Genomic DNA, 27346 nt, shown 5'->3' with positions numbered 1-27346 from the left:
AAGAACGTGTCAGAAAAGAAACCCACAGCACATCGAGCCGGACTCGCTCCTAGTGCACCCAGCCTGCCCCACCGGGACTAGAGGCAGGGCTGCGAAAGCCGGAAAGCCGGTGTGCTTTTCCTCTTGCCTGGAACGGTCTGGGCGTGGGGCTGGGGACTGGGGGCGGTGGCTCGCGCCGCTCCCCTGCGCTGTCCGCGGGCCGGGGCTGCGCTGCGCCGCGCCGCGCTCGTGCCAGCTGGGCCCGGAATTTGGAGAGGATCCCTGGTCGCGCGGCGGCGGCGGCGGCGGCGCGCGCGAGTGCGCGTGTGAACGAGCGGGCGGGCGGGCGAGCGAGCGAGTGCGCCGGGTATTGGCAGCCGAGGAGTGGAGGCTGGGCGGCCGCGACTCCCTGACGCCAGCGCGACCAGATCAATCCAGGCTCCGGGAGCGAGCGGGCGGAGGACGGAGAGGCCGAGAGGCTGAGCCCGGGCCGAGGCGCGGGGTGGGACCCTGCGAGCGGAGCGCGGCGCCGCGCCCGGCCGGCCGCACTGGGGCCGCGGGACCCCGCTCGCCCGGCCACTCGTGCGTCCGCGCGGATGGGCGCGCCGCCAAGCCGGTAAAGCGAAACAGACCCGAACCCAACTTTCCCTGCGCGCGTCCCCGCCCTCCGCTCGGCGGCCCGGGCTGCCCAGCGCCGCGGTCCCCGCCGGGGCGGGCGCGGGCTGCGCTTCCCCGCGTGGGGCCGCGGACCCCCCCCCCCCATGATGGCGCCTCGCGGCCGCTCCGGGTGCGAACCTGCCCGCTCGCCCTCCCCTCGTGCCCCGCGGGCCGGGCTCCCCGCGCCGCTTTGTTGGGTGTGCTGCGGGGAGTCTCGCCCCCGGCCTGCCCGCGGCGGGACCTCCCGGCCGCCCTCCCTCTCCCGGGTTCTCTTTCCGTTTCTGCAGCCGGGCCGAGGCCCGTGCGCGCGGCCCGCGGGCCCATTGTGTCCCGCTCCGGCCGGGCGACCCTCGCCGTGCTCGGAGGACCGCCGCGGGCGCTGCCCTTTCCGAGCCCGGGCCGAGCGGGGCGCCCGGGAGGGGGACTCCGGGCCCCCGGGCATCCCGCGCGGGTTCCTTTCCGTGCCCCACCGGCCGCCCTGGGGTCGAGGTCAGGGAAAGTTCGCACCGAAATTCCCTCTTGATTTATTCAAAGGTTTGGCGGCGGCGCGCAGTTTCCCCCTCTTCCGCCTACACCCCCTGCGCCTCCGAGTGTCGTCTCATTCCTTTCCCTTTACCGGATTCGATTGCCTCACTGCGTGTGTGTGCGCGAGTTCGCCGGGAACAACTGTGCCTCCCCTCTGCGCCTGTCTTTGTTAGGGTTTCTCGGGTGGTTTCTGGAGGAAGGTGGGGGCGGTGGGAGTGAGAGCGACGACGTGGGCTTGTTTGCTAGTTGCTCAGTGTTTGTGCGGGCTGCGAGGGAGAAGGTTTCCTGGATGTGCTTTGGGGAGGCAGCAGGAACAGATGCCGGCCGGATCTCACAACTACCGTAGCTGAGGCTTTTGTTTATTTTGAGGCATATGCAATTTAAAACAAAAATACTCGGTGCGAGATAACTAGTGAGGCGCTGAGAATCCAGGCGGGTCTGAGAACCATCGCCCGCGGAGGAAGCATCGTTTTCGTGAGTACTGACAGCCTGCCTTTTCTCTCTTCTTGGCTTTGCACCCCACTCCCCGCCCCAAAGTATGGACTGATAGAAAAGTTGGAAGATTTCTGTTCTGTCTTCATGTTGCGGAAGCTCTCAGCGGCTAGATCACAGAATGCCCTTATTTCAGAACGAACATCTTTTGCGCTCAATGCCAGTCGTGGATAACGTACCCACACCTCAGGAACACCAGGAGAAAACTGTTCCTGGCCCAGGTTAATATTACATGTTGTTTGTAACTACCACTTAACGTTGTATGGGAGGCAGGTGAGCTGTATTGGAACGACTGTTTAAAAAAAAAAAAAAAATTCCAGGCAGATCCTGTGTTCACTGCCCCAGCATTTTCAATTGGTGTAAATGTTTTTGCATCAGCTTTACTCTGATCTAGGTGCCAGGCCTAAATATGCTGTACTGATTAAAGTGTTTGTCCTCCGCTCTCCCTCCCTCGTTCCCATTTGCAGTTATTTGATATTTCTATGCAGGTGGTGGACCATTTGTGTAATAGTGCAATTCTTAGGAAACTGTAACCAGGGTCTTGAGAGATGATTTTCTGGAGATGGTGATGCCAGAGGATCCAGGCAGGATCGGGTTTCTTCTGAGGGTAGGGATTTGTCCTTGATTTAGTTTTGACCCCTACAACCATAGGTATGTAATCAAATACATTTTTCCTTTTGCATTATCCTTTCCTTGCAGAGCTGATGACCTTTGTGTTTTAGAGAAATGATAGTTTTTAGGAAATAAAAATGTTAACCTCTTAATACCTCTTGGGATTTAAGTAAAATCCCCCCCCCCCAAGTTGATTAAAGCATTAAGAGGAAGTAAGTCTCATTTTTCCAGCTACATTTACTATATATTTTTTTTTAGTTAAAAACTAAAATTCAGTTTGTAATTTTATTTTTAGCAATTCTGGGTTCAGGGTAAAATTTAATAACTTGGTAGATTGGAGAAAGAATAAACTTGAGTGTAATTAGAGGAGTATATTTAAGCTGCAGTAGCCTACATAATTAAGGCCAAGTTGTGTGTGTATAAAAGAACTCATTTGTGTAGTCTTACAAGGCTAATGGAGGCATCGCTGAGGCTTTATAAATAATGTAAGTTGTGTATAATGTAGTCTCTCCAGAGATGGCAGAGAAAGCATCATTACCAGCCTTTTCAACCTGCTCAAGATCTTAAATTGATTTACAGCACTGAACTGGTGCAAAATGATACATCAGGATGACATGGGGTCAGCCTGTAAAAGTCTATGATGTCAGCCTATTAGTTCAGTCATCATAATTAAACCATATTACAGGGGCAGCTAAGCAGGAGTCTGGCGTTATACTTCAGATATGGGTGGTTCATGGATTTTGTGCATAGTGGAAAGGCCAAGAATACTAGTGTTTCTGAAAGAGGGAAAGCTTTACAGAACTGTGAATGTCTGAGAGAAACAATTGAAGATAAATTCAGAGATGTTCAGTGTGCATTGTCCAAGTAGCTTCCCACTTGGTGATATAGAAACAAGCGCTTTGGTGCTGGCCCTTTGCAGATCTGGTCTATGTATTGAATCATGCTTCACATGAGCTTGAATTTAACTTGGCCTTAGGGACCTTCTAAAATATCAGAAGGCCATATACTTCTTTATCTCTGATCCTTTTATTAGCACTGAGTTTACACTGTACTGATGCATGAGTTGACATGTTATTTCTTTAACTAGTCAGTTACCCGATTTCCACTAAACACAAGGATACTTGCATTGAACATATAAGCAATTCAGGAAAAGAAGACCCTTAAATTTCTTATGTTCGTTTTTTCATTTATGGATCATCTGTGGCCATGTAGTCCAGTAAAGTAGCTCCATAGCCACATCTGGCTATTTGTTTAAATGAAATAAAATTAAATTTAAAAAAAATTTTTTTTAACACTGCCCAAATTTGAAGTGCTCAACAGCCACATGAAGCTAGTGGCTTCCATATTGGACAGTGTGTATATAGGATAGTTCATCATCTTAGAAAATTCTAGATAGTGCTGTCCCAGGACCTTCCACACTGTTCTCACTTGTCTCCTCTAGTAGTGAATTTGGGAGGTTCAAGAGAGACAGAAATATATACATACATTGGTTAATTTTACAACTAACTGCTCTTGTTAAAACGCAGTTCGGAAGTGACAGTTGAAGCTGTTGATAAAATTAGGTTTACTTTTCTGGAGATCTTATTTGTCATTAATGTCATGGATTCTCACTTGATTTACAGCACGGGGTAAGAAATAGTGTTCCCTTTTTTCCAGAATTTTTACCATGTGCCAGGCATTATTTGTAATACTTATTTAAGCCTCAAAACTTCCCTAAGGACTGTTGTCACATTTTACACGTAAACTGAGGCCAGAGCGGTTGTCTTCCCTCAGGTTCATAACCAGTGAGTGATTTTGATTTATCATCTTAGCTGGGATACAAACAAGGCAGTCTGACTCCAGAACCTTATTCTTAGCTGTGCTTTTTGGTTTTCATCTAGAGGACCCAAACAGGCATTGTGCAGTAGGTGGTACTTTACTATGCCAGTGTAGACATGACTTGACTTTTAGGTTTTTAGACATATTTGTCCTCTGTTGTTCTTTTTTGGGCCTGTCTTCTATTGTTCCTGTAAATGTTTAAAAGGGAAAAGTAATGGTAATACTTATCTAAGCAACACATAATTTGAAGAATAAGTCTGACATAGAAATAATGCATTTCAAAGCCCAACTAGTTTTATCTCAGCTTTTCTGTATAATTCCTGTCACTTTTCTCGTGTTTTATTGTATAATCATAAGATAATGGGTACTGATGAAAGTTCTAGTAGTTCAGTTTATCTCATCAAAATTACTGTGTTTTCCCTGAGTGGTTAAACACGTGTCTTGAGATAAGACTAGTTCATTGCAAATTCCTTGGGGATTTTTTTTTTTTGCGGGGGAGGGGTGGTGGTGGGGTGGGAAGTGTTTGAGTATTCTTTTGTATGTCTTACCTTTCACTTGTTCTCAACTTTTTGAATAGAGTGTTAGGCTGTTTAAGAATCTGATAAAACCTTGGGTCCTGTGTCTTCTCTTCCTTCCTCTCATCCAGAAATGTTTGTGTGTCCTGGTGAGTTTGTGAGTACACTTTCACAGCCCTAGTGCATGATCCTTCTGGTGAAGTTCATCCCTGGGACTGCCTTGACAGGTGCTTTCATAAACACTGACTTGTGATTTCCTATTTAGAAATGTTTAATGTTAAAAGCTGCTTTAAAGGTTTTCTAATCCAGATGGTTCATGTGGAGATAAGCAATGTGAGGCTGAGAGAAAACAACCTGCTTGTCTAAAGTTACCCTTAGGGATTGCAAGTAGGAAAGCCAATCCTGGATCCTCCTAGTGTTGTTGAGTATTTATTATTATTATCATTATTATTATTATTTACATGACAGCAGAGTATCATTTGAAATATTATACATACATAGAATAAGTGTAACTTGTTCCAATTAGGTCCCATTATTTGGTTGTACATGATGTTGAGTTTTACATTCAGGGTATATTTATATATGAGGGTAGGGTATTCTTTTGTTTGTTTTTTCCTTCCACACTCCTGAGGCTTTGGGCTGAGTCTGTCCAGTAGAGTTTGGGTAAGGAAGGGTAGAAGAGTTTTTGGCATGATACTGACATTTTATTCCAAATGTTTGAGGTAAATAGGAATCAAGTCTGACCACCAAAGAGATATGTTTGTTTTCTCCAGGTTGAAATTGATTTTTTTTCTTTCATTCTAGAAATGGAAAAGAAAAACCCCCCCAAATTTAATCAATGGGACCTTATTGGGAAATGGGAGATCCAAGATTGTACAAAGTTCAGGTTAAAGCAGACAGTTCTGACATAGGAATATACGAAACTCCTATTGTGACTCTCATAATCAGATCACATTTTTCACCAAAGGTTGGGGTCTTTAAAGAAGGGATAGGGGGCACTAGGGAGAGAGATGGAAATGTTGAGAAGTAAAAGGATAATGTAAATGTAAAAAGGTGGTATAAATTGTTATTAAGTCATAAAGCAACTTTGAGATAAGAGGTGCTCTGATACTTCTGTATGTGGCTTTGATTGTTGGTACCAAGATTGCAGGACGTGCGCATTAGGAACAAACAGGGGCATTGCCTTGTGTCTCATACTGAAATCTCTTGACTCTGTATCTTCCTTTTCTGCTGTTATCTGATAGACAAATACTCAGTCTGATATGGTGATCTCTTATTTGATTTGCAGCAAAAATACTCGAAGTATTTTTAACCCTTATAGCAACCTTTAAAAAGAAAAGAAAGAAAGCTAAATAGCATCTACTACTTAAAATCTAAGTTAAGCTATTCATTGATGTATGTAGTAAGATAATGTCAGTTTTATAGCACAGTTAGTTTTATAGGCAAAAAAGTAACATTTATATCTGCTACTGGCTGACTTGCAGAAATGAGCAGGCTCTAGAACATTTGTTTGCTTAAGGGACTTACATCTTTTGGATAGAAAAAGCAAAACTTTCATAAATGGTTCAACTCCAGTGTCTACATCAAGACTTTTTGGAAGGCACTGGAAGTGCAGTATTCGAATAGTTTAGCATCTTTGTCATTAGCTAAAAATAATAGAGAAGACTCTCCTGAAAATAGAGCTTCCTACCCTCTTAAGGACTGAGGAGTCTTTACCTGGTGTGATTCTCCCAAATCTCTTCTGCTTGGTTCTTAGTGTTTGGAAAAGAAGCCTTATTCTTTTACAAGAACCCAGGTCTGTGGTGTGGTGGATTGGTTTCTTAACTTTGTTTTTTTTTTTTTTTTTGAGACAACAAACCTGAATTTAAAGAAAGAACTCATATACGTACAACCATAAATTATGCATATTTGTGTTTTTGAGCTCAAGATGTAAATGAATATTAACTGTCATATTTGAGAAGTGGGTTATAAGGATCTGCCTATTGATTTGAAAATATATTTTTATACATAATTTTTAAAGCTTTATTTGTAGTTTCCTCTAATTTTAGGGCTGCTCTGTTATAGATATTTTTTCCTGCAATCTCAGATTGTTAGGTTATAGTTACTCAGACTGTTCATTCATTTTCCTGTCCTTGTGTGTCTTTTGTGGCTTCTTTGTGGTACGCTTATGCAAAGTGGAAGTATTTCAGACCTTGTGTAGCTTTTTACTTTCAATTTCAAACACCACAAGAAAAAAGGGGAAGTAATTATCTGTGAACTATTATAATTAGCCATTAAATCAGGTCATTCATTTAGCTAAATTCAAGAATGTTTGTATGTTTAGATTGAAAGAAAACATCTATTTTATTAGAGGAAGAATATTAAATACACCCGTATTTAGTAATTTTGGTGTGGTATTGTAATAATTATATATTCTTCATTTATTCCATGAGTATTTGTTAGTTTCTAAGAGGCACAATAATTTAAGACACAATATTGAAAAATTAAATGCAACAACATTGTATGAATTATAACAAAGTAATGTAGGAGTAAGCTCTATTGACAGCTCATGAGAAGACCACTGTGGTGTGGAGGGACATGTGGGTTTGCACAAATAGGAGGGAGACACTGCTGGGCATAGAGCACTGGGGAGATCAGTACTGGTGTTGAATAGCTCTCCAGCAGCACTGTTCAATAAGAGCAGGTGTTCTAGCACATGTATTAGCACAAACAATAGCTATAGCTACAGGTGCTACCAAGCTCTCAAAAAGTGGCCAGGGCAACTGGGAACTGCATTTTTACTGTCCTAACTAACTTCTGTTTCAGTAGCCACAATGGCTGTCATGGAGCGGCACAGATCTAGTAACTGGTGAGCATCTCCACCTGACTCTGTGGTGTTCCCAGTGGAACCCAGCAGGATGAGGCAGAGCTGATGTTCAGAAAGGATATATTGGGATGAGAATTTGAAACCTTGGTGTGTTAGAATAGGAAGCCTGGGGAAGTCACTGAAAGTGTTTGGGCATGCAGTTCAGATTGGAGAGGGTAGAACTCGATGCCAAAAGATTTATAAGAAGGCTATTGAATTATCTGTGTGATAGTAAGTTTCTGGTGAAGGGGGAAGTGGAAGAAGAAAGAGTTTTGCAGGCCAAATACCATAGAGACTTGTGATTGGCTGTAGAGTAACAGATGTCAGAGGTGAATCTTAAATTTCCAACCTTAGTATGGGAGAAGTGGCTGTAGAAGGAGAAAGTTAGGGTTGACTAGACATGTTGAATTTAAGGTGGGGTGGCTAAGTGTTCTACAGGTTTGTTGGAAGGGCATTCCTGAAGTTTAGGGGAGACTTCCAAGCTTTCATATGTACCCTCAGCAGCCGTCTACTTCATATTCTCAGGGACCCACAAAGAGAAAAAACAGTGGTTTGGCTTCATTAGAGCCCACAATTAGGAGTTAGGAGAAGGAAGAGGCATGTTTGAAATCGAGAAAAGAAGGAACTGGAAGAAAAGTAGAGGGTCAGCGGAGAGGTGAAACCAGGAAGCTGTGGGAAGAAAATCCAGAAGTAGGTCTGGAGAGGCAAGTGTGAGGTTCAGGGTATGGGAGAGAAGGTCACATGATCAAATGAACGTGTTGGCAGGAAAAAGATCTGAGTATGTAAAGAGATGAGGACTAGATTCTCAAATTACTTATTTTTCAAAATGAGACCTGTTTATATTTGGAGATTCAGGGAAAGAAATTAATAGAGAGCAATTGAAGATTAAAGGTGATGGAGTTAGTGTTGGTGCAGATAACAAAATGCCGATACCTATAAAGGAAGGAGTTGGAGTCTGAGAAAGCAGGCTGGGGGTCAAGGTTAGAGGAAAGTGCCCTGCAGAGCTTGCGCCAGCTTCCACTGTCCTAGGAGGCAAGCCCCTGCATCAGGGTGATGAGGTGAGGGGATCAGCAAACGGCAGGGGAAGTTTAAGAATACTGGAGAAGTCTTGGAGGAACCATTGTAAATCATATGCCAGAGGGTTGACCGAGGATTCAAATTCTAAACAGTGGATAAAAAGACTGGGGTGAACAGAGTAATGGCTACTTTCTAGTATGACTCTGGCCTGCTGGGCCTGGAGAGCAGATGGGTTCCCAGGTGGAATTTAAGGTGGGGCGGCTAAGTGTTCTTAAGGGATTTTGGAAGGGCATTCCTGAAGTTTAGGGAAGACTTCCAAGCTTTCATATGTACCCTAAGCTAAGTCAGGTTGCCTGGATTTAAATCCAGGCCCCACACTGATTTGCTTTTGCAAAGCTACCACTAACCTTGGATTCTCCCTCATCGGAAAGAATAGGGATGATAGTATCAGTCTTGGATTGCTTCGGAGATGAAATGAGTTATTCATCCATATTTCATCTAATTTAAGATAGTGCTAATTGTGAGGTGTTATTTCCTGTACAAATGAGGGGAAAACCTCTTGAACATACCATGAATTGTAAGCTTTCCTGGCTTCTGTGGTGTTAAAATGTCAGAGGTGCATCTCGTAGTCAGTGAAGTGCAGAATACATAAAAGACTTAGCATAGGTCTTGGCACATGATCAGCATTCATGTATGGTAGCTGTTTATAAAAATCAATGTTTTTTAGAGTCTAGAATGTTAATAAAGGCAATCTTGAGTCTAATCTAGATAAGGGAGCCTAATGGATTAAATGAATTGAGAGGAGTTACACATTGGGAGTCCTGGTAATGAAATTTTGAGATATCAAGTTTGGGAATTTGTAGATAGAATATTTCCCTGACAATTCTAGATAAAGGTTTTAAAGAAAAGTATATTAATTGAGCTAAGGGAAGACTCTCTTTAATGATTTAAAGAGATTATTTAAATTGTTCAGGGCTTTTAAAAATAAGTTTTTCTGAATTATTTATTGCTTTTCTTACAGTGTTCATTAGTATTAATTTTTTTTTCACTATAGCAATACATGCTTGGTGCAGAAAAATTCTGGCATGAGTTCTTACCCTATTGGGGGATGGAAAGAGAGACATTGATTTCTGTCAGTTTGGGGACATTATTAATAGCCAGCTACAGAGCACTTCTCCATGTGGCTCCAAGGGCAGAAACCATAAAGGAAAATTTTTATAGATTTGACCAAACACACAGATACAGCCTAAAAGATAGCAGATTTCAACTAATTATTGTTCTTTGTAAGAAACTTTTAAAATTAATAGGAAATACCACTCTAATAGAAAAATACAGGAAAGGGGTATGATCAAGTAATGTAAGAACAAATAAAATATACAAACTAACAAACATAAAATGTTCTACTGTGTTCTGGATCAGACTCATCACCGGAATGGAAATGATATCTTCTCTTTTATTGTGTTTTTCTTTATAGACCAGAAAGTGTCAATCTGGAAACGCTGGGCTTTTCTCCTTGAAGAAAAGGAGAATCCTAAGAAATGCTCTGGAGTTACAAGGAGGGTCAAGATTATCTATATCTATACATATTTATCCGTGTGTGTGTGTGTGTGTACATATATATATATATATCCATATATGTGCGCGTGCGTACACACACACACACACACACACACACATTGTGTACGTAGTTCTGTGTGTGTTTATACCTATTAGACTTACATGACTTCTGAGAAGCAGGCCTTCTCCGTCTGGTTTACTTGATATCACCCTGCTTCCCTCATGACATGATTTTGGAATTTTCTTATTAGAATGTGGGGTGTTTCTAGCACTTTCCGGGCTATCAGTCATATGCATATTCCTCAATCTGCTGGCATGGGCTTAAAGACACCAGTTCTCCCTGGAGCATTCTGAAATAGGCCTCTTTCCCACCTACCTGTGTTGCAGTATGAGATTTTATAGTGGCATTTACTGATTCATGAGAGAGACAGTGATGTCTTGGAATATGGTTTTGATTATTGAGATGGACTGGTTTATGAGGTATTAAAATAAAGTAAGAAAAGTTCCCCCATGTAGTAAAACCTCTTATAAAGTTAAAGAAAGTTAGGCATCAGCATTTAATTTTCCAGATTTTCTCTTATGGGTAATAGTTAGTGGTCATGGGTTTTAAAGTCTTTTCATGTGCTGCCCATTAGGAAGAAGTCTGCTGGTGACTAGTAGGGTCCATACCTAACTGAGTCACATTGTCTTACCTCAGCATTAAGTGGGCCCTTAGCTCACTACTAGACAGAATCAGAATTTGTCTGCATTTTCAGCCTTACCACATCGCCTTTCTTTTAAATTACCTGCAAATATTTCAAAGTTGGGTGGGGGAGCTTGAGAATCTCGCCTACAGGCTCATCACTGGCCTGCTACCCAACTGTGTTTTCTGTGATGAGTGACTGGGAGTGCAGGCCCTGAACTGGTATGCACTGGTCCAACCTGTCACTCAAACTCTTGAAGCTAAGTTGGAGAGGGAGGGTAAATGTTGGGATCTTAATTTTATTAAAGGACAGTAGCTTTTTGTGAAAGGGAGTGACAGTGCAGTGAATGTTGCTGTGGAAATTGTACATTTAGTCCTTATTGAAACTCAGGACAGTCGATGGTAGGTAGCTCACATGTCCTCTGTTACAGCTTCCTGTTTCGCCTTTTGTCCATTGCCGGCTTTGCAGCCTGGCATAATTAATACCAATCTCTTTATTTTCCCTGTGTTCGAGTTTGTGTGCTCAGGACTTCTGTTTAGTCAGTTCAAGCTTGAAGGAACATTTGATTGATTTTAAATGTTTTTCTGTTCACTGAACAGAATTGATTATCATTTAAATGATTGGTACAAAAACTGCATAGCATTTATTTGCATTTAAACAGTGGAGAGTGGTCAAATGGTGTGGCCAAGACTTTACTCTGTGTCCTAGGAAAGTCTTTTAAAAAGAGCCCATCCTGAGTGTGAAGTTTTGCTTTTGAAGGCAGAAGTAAACAATTCACCAAGTACTTCACATGTTTGTACCGTGCATCCAGCACAGGGCTGTGGTTGTAGAGGAAAAGATACTGTAAAACTAGTTTCTACTTTGAAGAAGCAATCTAACTGGTAAGAAGAGATGACAGCAATATAAAAAGTTAAATAACATGCCTTTGTTGTAATGTTCCTTAGTCTTAGACTGAAGGTATTTCACTTCTAGTTGGGGTAGTGTCTCCACATCAAGGGATTGGGAAAGAAGTTTGATGTAATTGGTAGAACTTTCTCTTCCTGCCTACTTTTCTACCTTAGTTCATTCTCAGCAAGTTTTTGAGTGTCTGTATTTATGTTTATTCTTGTTTTCACAGCATATTGCGTGTACAGCTTGATAAAGTTGGGATACAGAATGGGAAATGTAACTTTGAGGAACAGTACAAACCTGCTTGTCTAGTCTGGCTTCTGTTGGGACACCTTGATTTCAGTTATCACAGTAACTCTGGACTGAGTCCCTTGAGGGTATGGGAAGCGTCTTCTGATCCTGGTGTTTGGCACCTTATGGAGCACAGCACTGCCAGCATCTTCTCGTCAGAGTCACATGAATAGTCAGTCCCCCACCCCTAGGGGACCCTATTCCAGGGTTATATTGGGGTGCTTTTAGAAAGTACCACTTGGACAATGCAGCAGTATTAAGAGCTGTTGACCTGACTCAAAGTAGACACTTGTGGAGTGCATTTTTCCATCTTGGTGTTTTTAAAAACATGCCAGGAAATGTGCTCTTGTTCCTTGTGAGTGCCCGTGGGTAGGAGCCATTCAGGTCTTTTGCTCATGGTAGCACTTGACAGAGCGAGGATCCTGTCCCAGGTGCTCAGGCAGGCCATTTAAAAGCTAGGACTGACTTGCTCCCCTTTTTTTTTTTCTTTGAGGAGAAAAGAGAACAGGTGTGTGTCTTTGACATGGTCCCCTTTTTCCTTGAAGCAACCAGCAGTTCTTTGATTCCTGGAGTCTAGAAGTGCAGCTACATAGAGCTGCTGAGGTTACAAAGAGAAACGGAGAGGTAGAGTGTGGAATAGAGCAGCTTTTCACCAGCAGAGCCTGGGAAAGTTTCTGGCTGTCACACCTGGGGGGTGAGTGGGTGGGAAGGAGGGGCCTTGTGACTGCCATCTGGTAGGTAGAGCCCTGTGAGGCTACTTGGGCACCTTGTAATGCTGAAGCCGAGAATGCTGGGACTGAGGATGGAGAAGGGATCGGGAGGCAGATGGATAGCCGACGGTAGTGGCTGCCATTCCTTACGTGTTTGCTTTATCTCCCTCCATTCCTAACCCCTCCACCGCAATCCTCCAGAGTATAGGCAGAATTGCGACTTAGAGCTATGCACCAGGTATGACTGTGAATATTGTAGTGTTTTACTTTATTGAGATAGGATATTTGAAAGAATCCTTTAAGTTTTCTCTGTCTCTGTATTTTGCTTGAGTAGATAAGAGGTACCCCCCAAAAAATGAGCCACTAATTTTTTTTTATTACTTTGTTTTCCATAAAGGACCTTAAAGACAGTTGGTGAGAATGTAAAGAAATTGAATTTCTTAAAAAGAGTTTGATTTTAATATTCCACAGACTCATTGTAAGAAAAGGATGTTAAGAGTTGAACACATAACAGGGGGTGTTGATGTGAAGTAATGGCCCAGTTTCCTTTAATTAAATTATAACTTAAGTTTATTCCATGCTCTTTAGATGAAAATGAATTCAGTTTTGTCATTGCTACCCTGCTAAAACTCTTGGTTTTTACATGTTCTAGAAAGTGGGACGGTGTCAAGAAGTAAAGAAACAGCAAAAACCAAAAATGAGCTGGGAAGGGAAGCCTTAGAGGGATTAAAATAAAATGAGGGCTGGGCTGGGGCTCAGGGTAGAGCACTTGCCAGCATGTGAGCGGCCTGGGTTCCATTCTCAGCACCACATAAAAAATAATACTAATAATAAAAAAGGTATTATGTCCATCTATAACTAAACAACAACAACAACAGCAAAATCTTTGCTTGTGGGTCCTTCAGCTTTATCATCGAGAAAGGAGGAGGTGGTTAGGAGGGCAGCTGTTAGAGGGATGGCCTCAGCAAGTTTCTTAGCTTCTCTGTTCTCACTTTTGTCATCTCTAAAACAGTGCTTACAGGAGCCTCAGCGGGATGGAGAGAGTTGGTACAGGTCAAGTGCTTGCATGTAGTGCTGCTGATGAGGAGGACATGGGGTGATTTTTTTTTTTTTAATACTTTATCTGTGTTGAAGATTGATGGGGACCATGAGTGGCCCTCGTGGCATTTTCCATAGATCCATCTGCACAACACTCTTTCCCTTTGAAATTGGTGGCAAGAGTGACAAAAGTGTTTTGAGTTCTCATGCCAGGATGTATTCTATAAAAAGGCTCTTTCTTGCTGATACTCTAAATTCTGAGAGGAGGATAGAGTGATTCATGTGATAAAAGTTTTTACGATATTGAGAAAACTGATGGTTAATTTGTCATCCACTTACATATTTTCACAGCAAGTTTTGAATCTCCAACAGGTAGTTCTTTCATTTACTGTTTTCTCAGGCTACATAAGAGCTTTATTATCATTCTAATAAAAACAGAAGGAACTAAAAGATTTCTTGGTTAAATCAATGTATTCCAAAACAGCATTTCATTTTTGCTGGTGCTGCTTAGGAATATGCATTCCGTTTTCATATTCCATGGTGTGACTGGTTGATAGTTAATTGAACTCATTTAGGTTTCCATTGCAAGGTGAACAACGTGAAGCTCAGTATGCATAGCAGATATAGTGGTACCAAGAAAATGGCACAGGCCATTGGCTACTGTACCTGAACGTGTTTCCTCCATCGATAAATAGTCCAGTCATATTGCCCTGTGATTCTTACCGCAGTACCTTATTTAATGCCCCCGCCAGTTCTCTCACAGACTTTATTTCTGTAAGCGTGGTGGTGGTGGGAATGGTATCATTCTCCTCTTCATTCTGCTGTACCTATATGTTTGATAGTAAGTACTTAAAGGATTTTTTCAGTAATAGTTGGTGTCTTAGACATCATAGAACCCATACAAGAGGATTACTTGGGTTCTCGGGCCTTCGGTTTTGCACTTCTAATTGGTGTGTTTGTTACTGTAGGGAAGTCGTGGGAATAGAACTGGACTGAACTTGTCATCAAAGGCACAAAAGGCCTAGATTTTTGATACAAGTCCACCTGGTTCTGTGGGAAGTGCTTACCTATATCTGAAGCGTTAATTCTTTAAAACCAGAGGGAAACTTTCTTCTTTTAGCTCTTAGCTGGAGGGAGCTCTTACTGTTTATCCAAGTGCGCCTTGGAGGTGCCAAGTGAACAATTGTTAGTCCACTTCAGTTTTTGGCAGGTTGAAAACAGGCTGTCATTGATTGTCATGTGAGATAGTATCTGGCTGATCTTAACTTTTTTTTTCAGTTGTTATATAAGTATTGATTTCTGGACATATTATTTTTCTAAATAGCAGATTTATATACTAGAAAAAATCAGGACCAAATTACTCTTGAAGTTGTTTGAATAATACAAAACTTTTTTTTGTTAGAAATTTATGCATTAAGGATTTTGATGGATATTTGGATTTTTAGCAGAAAGGGGACTTGAATAGGAAGGAAAATTTTTTTTTTGTTAAATGAAGTTTTCGATCATGAAGCTGAACTGCTTAATGAAAGAGTCCACTCCCATCCATTATCCCATTCACCTAGAATTGGGTCACATGTTCCACCCCTGGGTACAGGCTGCATGCCTCTGAAAATCACTGTTCAGTTGTTCAGTCGTATCCGTTCTGTGAAGATACCCTTTTAATTCTTTTCTTCTTAAAACGCAAAACAAAATAAACAGACAAAAAACTTGCAACCTCTTGGTCACAATGCTGTCTTCTGGAGCTATGCAGAATAAATCTTTTGCCTGCTTTCATTTTTAATTTTTATTGGGTTTTAAACTTGAAAATCATTCTTGGTGTGAGTAGCAGTGGTGGCCTCTGCACTCACCTGCTCCCAGCTCACTGCTGAAGGCAGCCACTTGCTTTCAGGGTGTTTGGTTTGGTTTTTTCTTTCTAGGCCTGTAAAAGTGCATGTGTTTCCACATATTGTTTTCATTTGCTTTTGAAAAGGATTCATAGTTGATCTGTAGCTTCTTTGAACTAAAAAAGTTTGATATGGGTCTCCCCACTATGTAAATATCTTTTTCATGCCAGTTTTACTTATTATTTATTTATTATTATTTAATTGAATGTACCTAACTTATTTAATGGTTCCATTATTGTTAGACAGCTGGAATATTCAGAGCACGAACATCCTTGAACACAGGTGGTCTTGTGTGCTCTTCTGAGGATGCTGGCTCCCTGGAGCTCTCAAATGTTAGCTCTTTTCTTTCCTAACCCTCTCACCTCTTCACTGTCACTTCCAGACCATCCTCCACCAGCTTTGGCTCTCCTGTAGGTTTGTAGTCTCGCCACCCTTCCTTGTTAGTCCGTGTACTGCCTCACACTCCCCCCATCCATCACCCCATTTCCTGCAAGAGTTTGGATCCCAGTCACGCTCTCTGCATACACTCCAGTCCAAATTCTTATGCTGCTCCTCCAGTATTCGCTCTCACAGTCCCCATAATGTAGTTTCATACTTTGAAAAAATATATTTATTTAGTTGCAGATGAACACACAGTATCTTTATTTATTTTATGTGATGCTGAGGATTGAACCCAGTGCCTCACACACGCGAGGCAAGCACTTAAACACTGAGCTACAGCCTCAACCCAGGATTTCATACTTTTAAAACTTAAATGGCTTTCTCCAACTCTGTGGTGAATCATGTTCTTTATGCAAGCAGCGAGTGTTACTTTTGCACCGCGGGACCTTCGGGATGCATCCAGAACCTGACTGTGTCCACCATGCCATGTTTGCCCAGCACTGTAACATCTTGGACCTTAATAGTTGCCATGGCTTCCTAGTCGCTCCCCCATTCACTATTTCACCCCACACCCGTTCAGTCTGTCTCAACCCGTGACATCTTAGTCATCCAGTGAAGCTGACAGTCAGATGGTGGCTCTGCTGTGCTCACATCTCCCTGTGGTCCCCATCACCCCTCTTAATTTGGAGCAGAAGCTGTCAGGCCCATTCCAGCTGCCTGGGACTCAAAGGTCCCCTGTGCATTCTTCCTGAGAGCCTTGGTACTTGCTCTTCTGTGTTGGCTCTCTCCTCCCCTCATGCCCTTTCAGGTGGCACTAGCTTTCTGTCTCCTTCAATGCTGTGTTCCAGAGCCGAGAATGGTTCCCAGCACACAGTAGGTGTTTGTTGTATGAAATGAATAACTGTAGCGGTTATCATTTCTTATTTTCCCTTTTAAAAAAAATAAAGTTAGAACTTCATTAAGCAAACAAAAGAATTGAACAGATTTCCTCTTTGTTAACAAAGAAAGTTAGCTTTATTTGGAATATTGCTCAGTTGATGATATGCTTTTTAAGTTTTTCAGCATGTTAGAATTTCCAAATCAGCCTTACATATTCGTATTTAATCCCTGTGACAACACACTGGTGTCAGAATTTTGTGGAAAATCGAATTGAAGTTCCAAGAGGTTTGTTCAAGTGCAGCTCTGAAGTAGAAGGCTGCGCTCAAACCTTTACAAAGTTCAGGACTCTTGTTTTCTAATTTAGAAACCATCTTAAGATGACAAAAAAAATGGGAGTGGGGGGGCAGTGTTATTTGAAAGCCTTGAACATGGGCCCCGATTTCTTGTTCTGGGTTTAGTCTGCCTTTTGTTTCCATTTTCAAAATATGTAAAATAAATGGTTAATGATACAATTCCTGACAATGACAGATCAACAAGTTTTATTTCTCTCACCTGTGGAGGAAGTGGCCTCCACCCAGTTTTACTGAATTAGGAGGGAAGTGATTTTTTCAAGTGATAAAAAGAAATAAAATTCCATGCTCTTCCCAGAGGAGGGGTTCAGCAGTGGGGAGAGCGGCTGGGGTTGTGTGTGAGTTTGCAAAAGGATGTAACTTGTAAAGATGTTTCCTTTGATGCCTGTGATGAATATGGATGTGTTTCCCTTCCAGAGGGTCCTGATTAAATGATGCAATTAAGAGCTGAGTTGAAGGATCTAAATATAGGGAAAGGGTTCAGGCCGTCCTGCTTTGCGTCAGTCCTCTCGCCCTACAGATGTACATTTTTGTTGTTGTGGACAGCACCTGCAGGATCCCTGGAGCAAGAGAAATGTGTTCCAAAAGATGAAGTGAAGCAGGGCTTTTTAGAAAAAAATAAAAGGGATAGTTTTTCCTCCTGTAGTTGATTCTGTTTTCATCCGTGAATTTGGTATTTGAATTGTTATTTTTTGACATGATTAATGAACTTTAGTATCAGTACAGGTTTAAAATGTAGAGCTGCTGCTTGAGAAAGTTACTTAACCTCTGAGTCTCAAGTTGATTTCTTAGTAAAATAGAGACACACATACCTTGGAGGATTGCCCTGAGGAGTCAGTAAGATAATGTTTGTAAAAACATACAGTATAATGCTTGCATAAGGTAGTCGCTCAGTTAAACATTTCTCCTCCATAACTGGCCACTTATGGAAATTTACCAGATTTAGCCTTCCTTGCAGTCTGTGAAATTGCTATTCTAGGATAACTATGATTCAGAGAACATTTTTTTTCTACAATAGACTCTTTCCTGGGATAGTCAATAAAATCAAATTTTAAAACTGAAGGTTTTGGTATCCTTCCTGCATTTGAGGAGTGATCAAATGAGTCTATACGTCAGTTGAGTTGAAGTGAAACAGATAAGCTTTATGGGGATTGAGGGTCCTGAGAACCTGGATCTCTAGGAAGGTTACTATGTCCTGGAGGACGGTTTCCATTACAAGCATGATTCAAGAGTGGAGATCCAGTGGGATTAGGAATATTCTAGGACTTTTAGAGGAGATGGGGAGAAGATGTAGAACAGCCAAATTTGTTGAAGTTAGTAACAGTAAGAAAACTTTTATGGCCATCAGTTTCCTTACCTAAATAAGTTATCATCAAATGAGACGGAAAAGAACTGACACCTGCTATTCCTTAGGGAATCTATGTGACTAAGAAAAACTAACCGGGCTCCCCATAAGCAGCCTAGATTGTCAGGATGGGAGGCTTTGTGTATGCACAGCATAGCCAGATTTTTTAATATAATGAAGATGTATTGAGATGCATAGTTCATGCACTTACATGTATAAATGAAACTTATGTAATAGTGACATTCAAAAACTCTTTGCTTCCTTTTCATCAAGGAGATGTTTCTTTTGAATTATTTGTCTGAAAAGTCGCAGCTTGCAGTGAGTTTATGTGGTGAGTTGGAATCCAAAGTCTTCATGTTATTCCTTTTCTTTTTGATTTCCTAGGACTCCCACTTAGCACTCTGCTGAGACTACATTGTTACAGCTCTTGGTAGCACTTGTTTAGATCATACCTGAGACGGGAAGGCAGCCAGTTATGCCTGTGCTTTAGGTGCAGTTCCTGCATTATTGCTCTAAAAGGGAAATAGGCTTTCAGGAGTTTTAACACTCCCGACCCCCATTTTTTCCAGCTTCAGAAAGTCAAGCTCTAGAAAACTTTTTTTTTTTAAATGAAAAGTTAGCACACTTATTAGTCTGCCTTGTGTTAAAAGGTTGGAAAATTTGGAAGTAAACAAAGCTCCAATCGGTAAGAAGTTCAACAAGGAGCATTTGACTTCCAGATATTGGTGACTGTAGGACTTTTCTGCTGCTGTGACTGGGACCAACAGAATTCTTCTGTGAGCTGTGGCTTTCTTGTGTAGGAATTTTGCTTAATACATTTTTTGAGGACTCAGTTGAGGAACTCATTTTAACCTAAAGTAACTACTTTAAAATGTGCATTAGGATCTGCAGAAGAAAGAGAGGTTTGTTTTTCTTCATGTTTCTTTTTGTTCTGTTTTGGTTGGCTGTGCCTTTTCTTTAGCAGTAGTTGACATGGGTTGAGATGGAGAGATGTTGACAGTCGACTGCTGTTTTACAATGGGATGATGGAGTGCAAGGGTGCTTTACCTGTTTCCTCCTACAGTACACATGTCTCGGACTGAGTTCCAAACTAGAGTAACGGGGAAAACGGCATTTGAGCGGATTATTTGTTGACCCTAAATCACAGAACATTTCTACTTTAGGGCATTTTCTGACACTGAAATAGACCCATCTCTGTTTTTTTCTGAGACCCATCTGTTTTTATCTTCATGTAACGGCATTGGATTTATATAGCGAATTTTAACTTGACTTTTTCCTGTTTGCCTTGAGTCAAGATTTATCATTTTCCTTGAGGAGTTATACAGTATCCTTTCCCACTTTGTTTAAGAGGAACTGGGCTGATCAGTAACATGCACAGCCGTCTTCTGCTTGTTCCAGAGCACGTCTCCCTCACCCCTTTCTTGGTCCTGCCTGTGGGCTGCTTCTCCATCTAGAGACAGGAGTGAAAGCCAGTTTCTGCACAGCCCTCCTACTGGGCCAGTCTCTGGGGGAGTCTTTTGTTCACTTTTAAGTAATAGGTACTTTAGCTTTACCAAAAGTTTCAAGCTCTCCGGTTCTTCGTGAACTTCTGATTAATTCAGTAGCCTGATTTTATGTAGGTCTTAATGATTTTGATTTTTGTTCCAATTTTCTGAATTCTCTTTTATCAACAAAGCATATTTCAATTCTTGGCTTAAAAATGAATTGCTTTCTATGTTTTAAAATATTTAATGGCATTGTCTCTATTTTTTATTTTTTGCAGCTTCTTCTTTTTAAGTATTTTTAACTCTGGTCTCTAGTGTCTAGTCTTCTGTTAGTCTGTGGTTTCTACGAGTGTCAGGAATTTTAGGATGTCTCTGGAAAAAAAAAAAACCTCCTTGGGAATCATAATCTGTTTTGACAATTCTGCCTTTGTTAGAATTACACAGCTGACTTCATTACCTAAGTGAAATCAAGCAGTAATGAAAGTTGCATTACAGGTCCCTTGGTATGTTCCCCTTTGACCCTTTTTGATGTTTTAATTTCAGTATCTCAGGAGGCAAGACTTAACTTCATCAGGCCTTGAACCCTATCTAAAATTGGATGTTAGGCTAGATTACACATACCTTTTCACAGTGCTAATTAATATTGCCACTGATCACTTTATGCAATTTATCTCCAAGGTGTTTTGCATCTCCATGGAATCTAGTGAGTACATAGCAGAACGGCTTTATATCGTAAAAACATTGAACTACAAAATCCAATAGTTGGTTGGTTATCACTGTGAAGCCCCACTGTAGATCTGCTTTAGGAGCTCAGGTCTTGCTTTTCCCAGGTAGTCATGAGATCATTTCATCTATTTAAACCTGGACATATGTGTACAGTTGGTGTATTGAGTTACTATGAAGTTGTCTTTTTTTCTTGAATAACTTATCCAACTGTTAAACAGTTTCAAAGTAAAGTTAATCAGTAACCTGTTTTTGCTTCTTATTTCTTTTGATCTTTATGCTATGATATTTTACCATTAGTTGAGACAGAGTAGTGAACTGAAGAACAAGTGGAGGGAAAAGGTGAGTCCCTTGCCTCAGTGACAGTAGACAGATCATTTGTCTTCGGTCAGTTGCCTTTTTTAAGATAGGAGTCTGATTTTTGTTTCCTGTTCATTTTTTGGATCCATATTTTATCTTACTGGATAATTATTTCCTCAATATTTAATGGGGTCATTCGTTCCGTCTAGTCGACTGGCTTCCATTCCAGTGCAAGAATCATAAAACAGCCTCTAGTTGAAGCTGATAAAGAGAGTGTTTAGCCTTTTTTTTTTTTTTTGCCTTTCTCTCCCCTCATTTTTGTATTAAAGCCCAGTCATCCCATGGCATCTGTGGGTGGGTTAGTCCCAGGATCCCAAGAATACCAGAATATGCATACCTGAGTCCCGTGTATAAAATGGCATAGAATTTGCATGTAACCTATGCACCTTGTCCCCTGTGCTTTAAGTCATCACTGTAACACCTCTTTCAATGTAAATGTGGTGTAAATAGTTATTGTTAGGGGAAAGTATAAATGTTTCACACAAGTGCAGTTTTTTTCTTTCTTTTCTGTCACTGTTGGTTAAATCCACAAGTACAGAACCCACGGACATGGAGGGCCAACTGCATCTTCTGACACAAATTAGAATAATTTTTCTTTTAGAACTTCCTGTGGGAAACTGGGGTCTGTAAGGTGTGGAGTGGCAGAGAATGTGTTATTGACACTCACACCCTCACACCGTTGGATAATTAATGCTTCTTTACTAGATGAGGCCACGGTGGAGAGAATGCCCATGGCTGAGCAACCGGCTAATTAGGTTTCCTTTAAATATAAAGCAGGTTACACAGTAGTTAGAAGTATTTTAAAATTCATTGCCCCCCCCCCCCTCGTTTTTAACAATAAGGAGTACTATCATCGGAGGAGGAGTATTATAAGGACATCTTCTGGTAGTCCCAATAGAGATCCTCCTGCTGGGTGAGATTCCATGGGAAAGGCTTCTGAATTTAGAACCCAGCTTTAAACTATGTCGTTACTACTTGTAGAACTGAAGCACAGGGAAAGCCAACTTCTAAGCAGAATGTATATGTGACTTGAGCTCATGAGTTGCTTTATGTGTGTGTATTTTAATCAGCAAATGTTGGCATAGGAGGACTTAAAAATGACTTATAATTTTTCACTAAAAACTTTGAAAAATTTAGAAAAATAAAGAGAATCGATCTTCAAACCCAGCCACCATTTTTTTTTTTTTTTTGGTATGTTTACATAGTTGTTCGTGTCATGTGCCATTTTATGTTTTGCTTATAGTTTTTTCCAAGTTATTTTAATTTTTTAGTACTGGGGATTGAACCCAGCGGTGCTTTACCACTGAGCTACACCCCTAGTCCTTTTTATCATTTATTTTGCGTGGAAGACAAGGTCTTACTCAGTTGTTGAGGCTGGTCTCAAACTTGGGATCCTTCTGCCCCAGCCTCCGGCATGGTGGGGATTACAGATGAAGCCGGGCTTCAAAGGACTTTTTTTGTTGGTGTGTGTGGTGCTGGAGATGGAAGTTGGGGCCTCTCACAGGCCAGGCAAGCACTCCATCCTGAGCCACACCACCACCGTTTTCAAAGTTATTATATATTCTGTGAACATAATTTTAAGGACTACATAGTATTCCATTGAATTCCTTCCTAACCTAATGGATGCATATAGTTGGCAGTTATTTTCTGATTGTTAGAATGTCTCTTTTCCTAGATTGTAAATGATTTTCTCATGAATCTTTTTGTGAAACATTCTTTCCTTTCCAGTTTAGAATATTTCCTTAGATTAAATTTCTTCTGGAACAAAGTGCCCCATATTTTTAAAGGCTGTGGGGGTGGGGAGGTGGCAGGTTTTTGCTGGACGGGTGCTTTCTTTTCCATCAGTGTGAAATGTTTGTATTTGGACAAGAGGGAAGGAAATCTCTGTTTGCTGACTCATGTTTTTATTTTGCACTTTAGACTGATAAGGCCACTTAACTTTTGACATAAACCAAGGCAGGAAGTACAAAAAGGGGCAGAAAAAAAATTTAGTTATCTTGCCAAGGCCATAGTATCATGGACTCATTTGAGTCCCTGATGTGAGGTAGGTTACATGTGTGACTTGTATATAAAACATGCTGGAGTCAAGTAGGTAAAAATTGTCATCAGTCTGAGATTTGTTTTGTCTGTGCACGTTTATATACAAGTTCATGATCTTTTTACTTTAATTTTTGTAGACAGCATCAAGATTATTTACTGTTTGCCAACCCCTGCAGTTTTTGGAGGTGGCAATTTTAATTTTTTTTTTCCTCCTCGTGTGGAGAAGTCTTCCTGTATCAAAGACATTATCTCAGCTGTCTTTCTAAAACATAGATTGAATCATATTGGTACACTAATTTGAGACCTGCACTTGTCCACAGGACAAGGTGTATCACAGAGCCGTTCCAGGCGTGCCCCTGCCCTTCACAGTTAGCCTTGTATCGTCTCCACCCAGATTAAGCCCCGTCATTTGTATCTCGTGTCTGCTAGAAGTAGTGGTTTAGAATGGTGGTTTAAAAACCCAGATTCTAGAGTCAAGCAAAATGGATTCAGATATTGGCTCTACGACTTACAACTGTGTATGTAATTTTGAATCCAATATTTAACTTTTTAATATTTCACTTTCTTTACCTGTAAAATGGGGACAATGGCAGCCTTTACTTCAGAGTTTGTTGGTGAGGTCAAACTAGTCAATAGACATGGAGTACGAGAACAGTGTCTGTCATATAATGAGCACTCCCACTGTGAGCACTCTTGTTTTTGCAAAATTCTGCTCATCACTTAAGGCCTAACTGATATTTCCTCTTTGGAAAAACTTCCTGGAATTAATTGTTCTTTTCTTTTCTGCACTGCATTAGATTCCTCTCAGTCCACATGGGCTGCTGTTACAAAACACCATAGACCGAGTGGCTCACAAGTAACAGAGCTTTACTTCTTGCAGTCTGGAGGCGGGAAGTCCAAGATCAAGGCTGTGGCAGAGTAGGTGTCTGGTGAGGCCCACTTCCTTCTAGTCAGATGGCCTTTTCTCACTGTAACCCCACCAGGTAGAAGAGAGGAGACATTTCTCTGCGGTCTTTTGTAAGAGCAGTCATCCTGTGTAAGAGGACTCTTCCTTCCTAACCTAATTACCTCCCAGGACTATCACCTTGGGAGTTAGAATTTCAGCATAGACATTAAGGGGTTGGGGGTCACAAACATCCAGACCTTAGCGTGGTTTGCTCTTGTTTTAGAGCATACATCACACTGTACTATGATAGCATTGTGCAAATGCACAGTACATGGACCTTCTTTTCTGTTTCTGTGCCCACGGTCGACCTTGGTACTGCATGGCCTTCCTTCTGGCTGAAGTCCTGGAGATGGCCTGATAAGACATCTCAGCACCGTGCTTTGGATTCAGCAGGCAAGTTAGCAGTTTGCTTTGTGGGAGTGGACTGATCGCACACTGGCTCTTGTACTGAGTGTGTGAACAGCTCCTTTAGGATGTTGGACTTCTTTGTCTCTGTGTCCCCCCTGTGTCTAGCAGGCACGTAGCACAGCTTTTTGATTGACTGTCAATTAGAATAGTTGAAGCAGGGTCTGAAATAATGGTTCTTATTATATTACCCTGCAGCAGACTCCCTTTAGATAATAACAAACTCCCATCAGAATTTGACACTACCCCAAGTGATTTTGATAAGTTACCCCTTCCATTTGAAAATCATTTGTTAAAAAAGCTGTTTTGGGAGTAAAAGAGGAGGTACAGAACAGGAAGAAATATAGTCCCTCTATGGATTGTTAACTGGAGGCCTAGAGAGAAGTTGTCTTTCTGGTTCTTTTGCCAAACCAATCTTTAGTAAGAAGTAAATTACCATACCAATAGGTACACTCTGACCAAGTGTGACTTTTGAGAGTAGCCTGGTTTTGTTTTCTCTTTCCTATTAAAAGCAACAATACCAGCCTCAGAATAACTAGTAAATTTGGTGAAGCTCATTAAAATAGAAAACTCACTTCCTGTAACCTTACTGGATGAAATTGAACCTCCACGTTTGGCCTTCTAGGTTCTTTAGAGAGCTAAATAGTTAATCAAACATTTATTGAGAATCTGCCTTGTGCCAGGTACACTTCCAGGCTCCAAAGAAAGGGAAATCCTGAGAGTTCCTCAGTCACCTTCCTCCAGTGAGGAAGGTAGACATGTAGATTGTCACCCTGTAACAGACACACAGTTGCACAGCCTACACAATTATGCAGTTCACAGTTGTTTATAATCATCATTTTGTTAAATTTGGGGATCAGTAATGGTTTCCCCCACTTTATTTCTGTTATGGGTGATCCATGCCTTCTCTTTTATTAATTACTCTTGCTAAGGATTTATCCGATTCTTATTAATGTTTTCAAAGAACCAACTTTGATTTTAACAGGGTTTTTTTGTAGTATACTTTAAGAGAAAAGTTTCTGTTCTCATTTCCTTCTACTTTCTTTAGGTTTTATTTAGTATTCTTTTTTTTCCCTCTTGTGGATACATAGAATAGTGAAAAGCATTTTTCCCCTAATGTATGCATTTAAGATATAAATTTCCCATTAATTACAGCTTTATTCACATCCTACAATTTTTCACATGTCATTTTTACACTCATTCAGTTAAAAATAATTTGTCTCCACTGTGATTTCTTTGACTTGTGGGCTAAAAAATGTGGTTATTTTCAATGACAATATTTTTGTTGATTAAATAAGATAAAAGGAGCCTGGGGTGGTGGTGCACACCTGTAATCCCAGCAGCTAGGGAGGCTGAGACAGGGGGATCGCAAGTTCAAAGCCAGCCCCAGCAACTTAGGGAGGCCCTAAGCAATTTAGTGAGACTGTGTCTCTAAATAAAATATAAAAAAGACTGGGGATGTGGCTCAGTACAATCCCCTAGGTACAATCCCTGGTACAAAAAAAAAAAAAAATTAAAGGATCTTGGTAGTTATACAATTTTACTCCTTTGATGCATGTTGAGATTTGCTTGATATGCGGTCAACCTGGAAAGGTATTCCGTATATATTTGAAAATATTTTGTATTATAGTTACTGGGTGCAGTGATTATTTTAGTCATCTTTTTCATCATTGTGACCAAAAGACCTGACAAAAACAATTTTAGAGTAGGAAAAGTTTATTTGGGGCTCACAGTTTCGGAGTTCTCAGTTCATAGATGGCTGACTTTGTTGCTTTGGACCTGAGGTAATGTAGAGCATTATGGCGGAAAAGTGTGGAGCAGTAAGCAGCTCAGAACATGACAGTCAGGAAGCAGAAAGGGACTAAGCTGGCTCACTAGGGACAAAATATCTACCCCAAAGCCATGTCTCCAGGAGCCCACCTCCTCCAGCCATATCTACCTGCCTACAGTTACCACCAGTTAATCCCTATCAGCAGATGAATGCACTAATTAGGTCAAGGTTCTCATAACCCAGTCATTTCACCTCTGAACTTTCTTTAATTATCTCGCACATGAGCTCTTGGGGACACTTAATATCTAAACCCTAACAGTGATTTATGGACATGAAGTTGGTCAAGTTTTCGAACATGTCACTCTTCTATAGCAGTTTTTGTCTGCTTGTTTTATCAGTTAATAATCTCCCTCTAGGATTATGGTTTGTTTGTCATTTTAAGTCTTTCAGGTTTTGCTTTATGTGTATGGAGTCGTTATCACTTGGATATAAACTGGAGATTGTGATGTCCACATGGTGGATCACCTCCTAAATCATGAAATGTCTTCCATCCTCCTTCTCACTCTTGGGGGGAGATGTCTTAAAGTCTTGTTTTCTTTGAATGGATAGCTGTGCCAGCTTTGGGGTTAAAATATACATTGTCTATCTTTTCTCATCCTTTTGCTCTGAGTCTTCATGTGTCCTTATGTTTAATGTGTTCCATCTTTTAGTTGCCATGGTTTAGTCTCTTTATATTTAAGGGAATTAGATCTAAATCTTATTATTTTTCTATCTGTCTTATCTATTATTTGTTCCCTTTTTCTCCTTCTATGCTTTGGATTATCATTATTATTATTATTATTATTTTATGTTTTTGATAGAGATTGAACCCAGAGACAACTTTGCCACTGAGTCATATTCCCAGGTCCCCTTGTTTTCAGTCGGTTCTTTTTAGTTATACATGACAGTAGAATCCATTTTGATATAATTATACAAGTATGAAATGTATCTTATTCTAATTAGGACCCCAGTCTTGTGGATGGACACAATGGTGAGATTCACTGTGGTGTATTCATATATGTACATAGAAAAGTTATGTTAGATTTATTTCACTGTCTTTCCTTTTCCTATTCCCCCTCCCTTCCCTTCATTCTCTCTATCTAATGTACTGAA

The 27346-nt window shown here is 41.0% G+C and overlaps 1 protein-coding gene across 3 annotated transcripts in view; it reads left to right on the top strand.

Annotated features, from left to right (window-relative positions):
• Positions 1-323: 323 nt before the first annotated feature.
• Smad1 (SMAD family member 1) overlaps positions 324-27346 on the top strand; it is a 75775-nt gene continuing 48752 nt past the window's right edge. Inside the window, exon 1 of one of the 3 annotated variants that reach the window (XM_027926623.2) lies at positions 324-595. The gene's annotated coding sequence lies outside the window, so the exon portion shown is untranslated. The other 2 variants (XM_071614649.1, XM_071614650.1) reach the window with 2 other exon arrangements.

This window comes from Marmota flaviventris, chromosome 7 (assembly GCF_047511675.1).
Source record: "Marmota flaviventris isolate mMarFla1 chromosome 7, mMarFla1.hap1, whole genome shotgun sequence".
Classification (NCBI taxonomy): Eukaryota; Metazoa; Chordata; class Mammalia; order Rodentia; family Sciuridae; genus Marmota; species Marmota flaviventris.
Note: the sequence above shows the minus strand (reverse complement) of the source record. Positions and strands in the feature narration are given on the sequence as shown.